Source organism: Phacochoerus africanus, chromosome 1 (assembly GCF_016906955.1).
Source record: "Phacochoerus africanus isolate WHEZ1 chromosome 1, ROS_Pafr_v1, whole genome shotgun sequence".
NCBI lineage: Eukaryota > Metazoa > Chordata > Mammalia > Artiodactyla > Suidae > Phacochoerus > Phacochoerus africanus.
This window is the reverse complement of record NC_062544.1, coordinates 118836803-118843656: the sequence shown is the minus strand read 5'-3', so window position 1 is coordinate 118843656 and position 6854 is coordinate 118836803.

Here is a 6854-nt window from a genome sequence, read left to right as displayed (position 1 = left end):
GGTTTTGGGAGCTGTGAACCAGGAACTGTGCATTAAGACCAAATATAAGTGAGAAATATATTTTGGTCATCTAAATACCAAATGTATACTTTTCTTTTTTTTTTCAATTTTATTGTAGTTAATTTATAAGGTTGTGATGATTTCTGCTGTATATATACATTTCTTACAAATCACAGTATCATAGTAGCAAAAGGTCATGTCAACTTTATCTTTTATTGCAGGGCTTTTATGAATTGAGGAGAAAAGGTCCAGCTAGTAAGTCTGGGTACTTTTCTGATACCACAAAGCCTCAATAATAAACCATAGCCTGAATCATGTGATGTAAAAGGGAAGCAGGATCTCAGTTAGGCTGTTAATCAGCCACTGAGACTGGATGACTGATATGCTTCTGTATGCTAAAAACCATCTACAAACTGGTAGATGACAAAGAAAAAAAGTAAAGATGAAAAAACTTGTGAGTGTAAGGGAGTTGGTGGCAAGTTTCACATTCACTCAGAAGAATAGAGGGTCAAAACAAAGGAGAATAAATGATTCATAGGGCAGTGATTGAAATGCATAGTGCTAGAACTTCATAATTTTTCTTTATTCCTCTTGAGAGCCTTGATTGACAAGAGACTATAAGCAAGTAGAATTTCATATAGTTGCCTGGAATTGGAGTTAGGAGATGCAAATTTGAATTCTTTTCCATCACTTATTGGTGATATTTCTCTTTTTTTCCCCCCATGCCCGGGGCATGCAGAAATTCCCTCATGCCAGGGATCAAACCCACACCACAGTAGTGAAAATGCCATATGCGTAACCAGTAGGCCACCAGGGAACTCCCAATTAGTGCTATTTCTTTGAGCAAGACGTTTAAGCCACCATTTCTTCCTCTGCCAAAAGTGGCAGTGTGTCTCTAGCAGCTGCTATGAGGATTAAATGAGGTAATAGGAAGCACCAGACCATAAACCCAGGATCAGGATGAGCTTGCACATTTTCAGCTGTATCGCCAGAAGCCCGTCCTGGGGCCTGGTAGCAGACAGCGTTCCAAGAAAAATTTGAGAGAATGAATGGTAAATTATCTGTATTATTAACACTTTTCCTCCAACTTACAGTCTTTCAAATTGAACAGTGAGATGTGTTACCCTCTGAAAACATGAATTCCTACATCTTTCTTTTGACCTCCTTTACTAGAACAGCCTAAAATCAAAACACTTTCAGAGTTCCCGTCATGGCTCAGTAGTTAATGAACCTGACTAGCATCCATGAGGACTCAGGTTTAATCACTGCCTCGATCAATGGGTCAAGGATCCATCATTGCCGTGAGCTGTGGTGTAGGTCACAGACGAGACTCGGATCCAGCATGGCTGTGGCGTAGGCCGAGGCAGCTACAGCTCAGATTTGACCCCCTAGCCTGGGAACCTCCATATGCCACGGGTGTGGCCCTAAAAAGACAAAAAAGAAAAACACTTTTGAAATTTTTTTTCACACATTTTTACCACTGTTTGCACTTCTACAGTAAACCACTTCCTCTTGAGCATTTCTTTTCTCTTTGTGTAACTAACTCATGTCCTTGGCACCATCATCCGTCTTACTTAGACAAAAAACTTCACCAACCACAATGTGTAGTGTAAACTTGGGTCTTTCTTCAGGTTGGAATAGTAGTGGTGTAAATGACCTTATCAACGGGTCGGTCTGTAACTAGTTAGCCAGCTGATATAACACAAGAATCTCTCCAGATTGTTAAATCTTTTTTGTTTCAACAAATCTTGGATTTGGCAAATGATGTTCATCTATCTTTTCAAATGCAGTAAAAGGCATTTTGAGTTTGTGTAAATCATTTCAAGAGCCGGAGTTTCCAACGTGGAACAGCAGAAACATATCCGACTAGGAACCACGAGGTTGCAGTTTGATCTCTGGCCTTGCTCAGTGGGTTAAGGATCTGGTGTTGCCATGAGCTGTGGTGTAGGTCGAAGACGTGGCTCGGATCCTATGTTGCTATGGCGTAAGCTGGCAGCCACAGCTCTGATTAGACCCCTAGCCTGAGAACCTCTATATGCTGCTGGTGCAGCCCTAAAAAGACAAAAGATAAAAGATCAAAAAAAAAAATCATCTCAAGAGCCTTTTTTTTTTTTTGTCTTTTTGCCTTTTCCAGGGCCGCTTCCCACGGCATATGGAGGTTCCCAGGCTAGGGGTCGAATCGGAGCTGCAGTCTCTAGCCTACACCACAGCCACAACAACGCCAGATCTGAGCTGCGTCTGCAACCTACACCACAGCTCATGGCAACGCCGGATCCTTAACCCACTGAGCAAGTCCAGGGATCGAACCTGCAACCTCATGGTTCCTAGTCGGATTCGTTAACCACTGCGCCACTACGGGAACTCCTCAAGAGCCTTTGATAGACACACCCTAATTTAAAATTTGGGAAAATCTAGATTTCCATATAATGTGCTTTGCTTAAAGCAAGATATACCAGCAAACCGATAATGAGGTAAAACCCAAATTGGATTATGTGAGATAGTGACTTTCTAGGAAGAAAATATCGGATAGCCACTCTGTCCTTAGCAGTCAAAATTTATTTAGTAAATACGTATTCTGTTCCAGGCACTGTGCCATGCCTGGGCTTATTGTGGTAAGTAAACTCAGGTATTGTCCTTCAGTCCATGGAATGGAACATAGGGTCTAGTGGGAGAAATAGGTATAATTAAATAATTCCACAAATGAGGGAGTAATTGCAGATTGAGGGAAGTGGGGCATAAATTGTCTGAAGGAAACAAGGTTCTGTGAAAAGCACCACACAGGGGAAGGGAGGGCGATGATCAAGGAAGCTTACACAGGGAAATGAAGCTTAAGCCAAAGGAAGTGCAGGAGCTAATGGGGAAGAGGGTGTGGAGGGGAGGAAGAGCACACCATACTGGGACACAGTAAGACAGTAAGACACTAAGGTTGATCATGGGGCCTGGGGAGCTGGGCAAGTGTGACAGGCTGACAAGGCACCCAGTCTTCCAGGAGGAGGGCAGGGAAGAGCATCAAATATGGAAAACAGAAAAAGGTCGGGATCAGCAAGGCTCTGCAAGCCACATGAGGAACTCTTGTCTCTATCCCTTGAATAATGAGACCCCCCCATAAGAGTTTCTGCTGTTGTTTAATTGAAGAATAACTTCATACAGCAAAATGCACAACTTTGAAATGCAGAGTTCAGTAAATATTTATACATGTATATGCTCTCTATCACCTAGATCAACATATAGAATATTTTCATCATTTCAGAAAGTTCTTTCATGTTCCCTTTGACTCAATAACCCTCCCCTCCACACACACACACACACACACACACACACACACACACACACACACACACACGAGAATCACTATTCTGCATTGTATTACCGCTATTTTTGTCTGTCCTTGAACCTCATATGAATGGAATCATATATCTTATGTCTGATTTATTTCACTTAACATGTCTGGGAAATTCATTCATGGTATTACATATAACAGAAGAGTCTGACTCAGAAATGACAAAAGTGGTGACCATTTTGTACTGTATAGAAATAGCAAATCACTATGTTGTGCACCTGGAACTGACATAATGTTATAGGTCAGTTATACTCTTCAATAAAAAAAAAAAATTAAACCTTTGTAACAGCTCTTGGGTCCTGGCCTTAGTTGAGATTTATGGTTACCAGAGTCAGCTGTGTAGTTGAAGGGATGCTCACATGCTTCCTCATCCCTAACAATATTCTTTTTTTTCCAACTGAGGATTCCTTTTGAGCTTTCTCTTCATTACATGGAAGTTGTACCCTCCATACATCAACCATGATGAACTTGAACCCAGTTTTTTGCCAGGGTCTTATAACTCCTTGGGACACACTCAAGAAATATCTGCTCAGTGAGTAACAAACAAGGTCTTTGAGGGATAGACAGTGACTCCACTGAGGCAGAATTATTGCTTTAGCTCATGCATAATGAAAGGAATGGCAGTTTCACATTTTTTTCAATGCATTGGATTAGGTAATGGAGTTTTAGGCTTGTGGTACTATCTTTATTCATAAAATGAATGAATCGAACTGATTAATTTCTAAGCTCCCTAAGATTCTATGAATTGGATTAGTGGTGATTTTGTAGATTTGGCTTTATTATTTTCCCTGGAAATGTCCAAAAAAAAAAAATCTCCTAGCTTTGTGACCTTGAAGCTTGAAAGCTTAAGGTAATTGTTAGCATCAAGAAACATCTTTCATCTGAAAAAAACACTTGAAATTGCTTTTCAAATGCTAAAGGCTGTTGTTACTATCAAATCTTATCGGTGACTTCGTTCATTTCAAAGACATTGCTATTAATGCTTTTGTTTCTATGTGCAAATCCTGTAACTCTAACTATATACTTAGCTCATTGATTTGATCAGCATGTGGGAGTCTGTAATTGCTCTATATTGAAACATTGGGATCCTTCTCAAATCTTTGTATTGCCTTTTTGGATGATTAAGATTTACTCTTGTATAAACTACTGAGTAATGATGACAGCTTCTCAGCATGCTTTGCTTTATCTTCTTTCCCATTCCTTTTAAAATGTAATTTTTTAAGTATTGACGCATGCGTATGCTTTAAAGTATAAAAAGATACGGAGTGAAGAAGTCTCCCCCACCTCTGCCCTCCCACCCTTGTTTCCCTTCCACAGGCAGCCACTGTTACTAGTTACTTAGGTAGTCTCCCACAAAAGCTTTATGCAAATGAGTGTATATACATAACTATATTTCCCCTTTTTGGGTACAAATGCTACCATTCTCTCCATCCTGTTCTGTACCTTGGTTGTTTTGTTTGAGCAATCATGAGCTTCTTCAGCAGAAAAATGGGAATGAGTTCCTACCTTACAGAGCCTTACATATGCAAAGCACTTAGAACAACTAGGCATTTTGTAGACTCTATATTAGTTTTCTGTTGCTGCATAACAAATTACGACAGGGTGGCATCAAACACTATCTACGTGTCATCTCACAGTTTCTGTAGGTCAGAGTATTGGTCATGGTTTAGCTGCTTTCCATGCCTGGGTCTCACATGGCTGAAAGCATATGGTGTCAGCTGGGCTGTATTCTCACCTGGAGACTCGCTAGGGAAGAATTTGCTTCAAGGTCTCTCAAGTTGTTGGCAGCCTTAGAATTTATGGCAGCCTGCTTCTTCAAAGCCAATGATGGGAGAGAGTCTATGCTGCTTGGACTCTGTCTCTGGTAATGCCTATCTCTATTTTTTTTTTAATCAGATGTAATTCATATATCGCAATATCCATCGTTTGAAAGTGTATATAACTCAGTGGTTTTTAGTACATTCACAAAGTTTTGCAACTATCATCATACCCAATTCTGGAATATTGTCATCTCCCCAAAGAGATCCTATACTCGTTAGCAATCTGTCCTAATCCCCCCCTCTCCAACTCCTGGGAACCATCAGTTTTTTCTCTGTTACTATGGATTTGCCAATTCTAAACTTGCATGTGAATGGAATCATACAGTATGTGTTTTTTTATGTGTCTGGCTTATTTCACTTAGGAAGATGCCTCCATGTTGTAGCATGTACCAGTACTTCCTTTATGGATATACCCTATTGATAGACACTTAGATTGTTTCCAATCCTTTGTTATTTCAAACAACTCTTGATGTCCCATTACAAACAACAATGATATCCTTGAATAAACATTTCAAATGTGAATGAATATATCTGTACTATTGCATCAGTGATACTGGCAGTTATTGCTGAGTTATTGCTATTTATATCTTGTCTTTTAAAGTACCATTTGAGGAAGGGAGGTAGCATTGTGGCAAACGCACTGAGTTCTGGACTTTGTTTTGCCACCAGCAAGAGAGTTTAGCCTAGAGTGATTACTAGCCTAGAGTGGTTACTAGCATGAAGGCAGACTAACTGGGTTAGAATCTTGGTTCTGCCACTTAAAAATCTAAATGGAAAAAAAAAATCTAAATGACTTTAAGTAAATAACCCCTTTGTCTCAGTTTCCATATATGTAAAATATGGATAGCATTAGTATTTTTTGTGGAGATTAATGAGACAATACACATAACACACTCTCTTTTTCTTCTTTGTCTTTTCTAGGGCCACACCCACAGCATATGGAGGTTCCCAGGCTAGGAGTCTAATTCCAGCTGTAGCCACCAGCCTACACCACAGCCACAGGAACACAGGATCTGAACCTCATCTGTGACCTACACCACAGCTTACAGCAATGCCGGATCCATAACCCACTGAGCGAGGCCAGGGATCGAACCCGAAACCTCATGGTTCCTAGTAGGATTTGCTAACCACTGTGCCACTACGGGAATCATACAGTATTTTAAAATGTGTTTTTATATTAAGTATTTACTAAAAGGAAATATTGTTTTATAATTATTTTCCTATAATTTACTGAGGTGATTTGAATAGGTTAAGCAAATCATGATTAGCTTTTCCATATTAACTGTTAAAACAGCAATTATATTTATCACAGGACATTATAATCCAACTCTGCTATTGTCCTTGGGAATGCTCTTTAAGTATCAGCCACGTGGCAAGGCATAGAGTTTTATTATAATTATAGGCTTGGTCAGCCAATGCCTTAGGAGACAGCTGGAGTTTGAGAATAGTGGTCTGGGCCCCAATCCTGATTCTTCTGGAGACTGAGCAAAATATCAATCCTATGGATGGTGAAATAACCATCCATAAAATGCTTAAAGGTGCAGAGCTGTTGTGAAGATTGTTCTTAGAAAAGAAGTAGAAAAAAATAAATAAATAAAATAGGAGTTCCTGTCGTGGTGCAGCAAAAACAAATCTGACTAGGAACCATGAGGTTGCAAGTTCAATCTCTGGCCTCACTCAGTGGGTTAAGGATC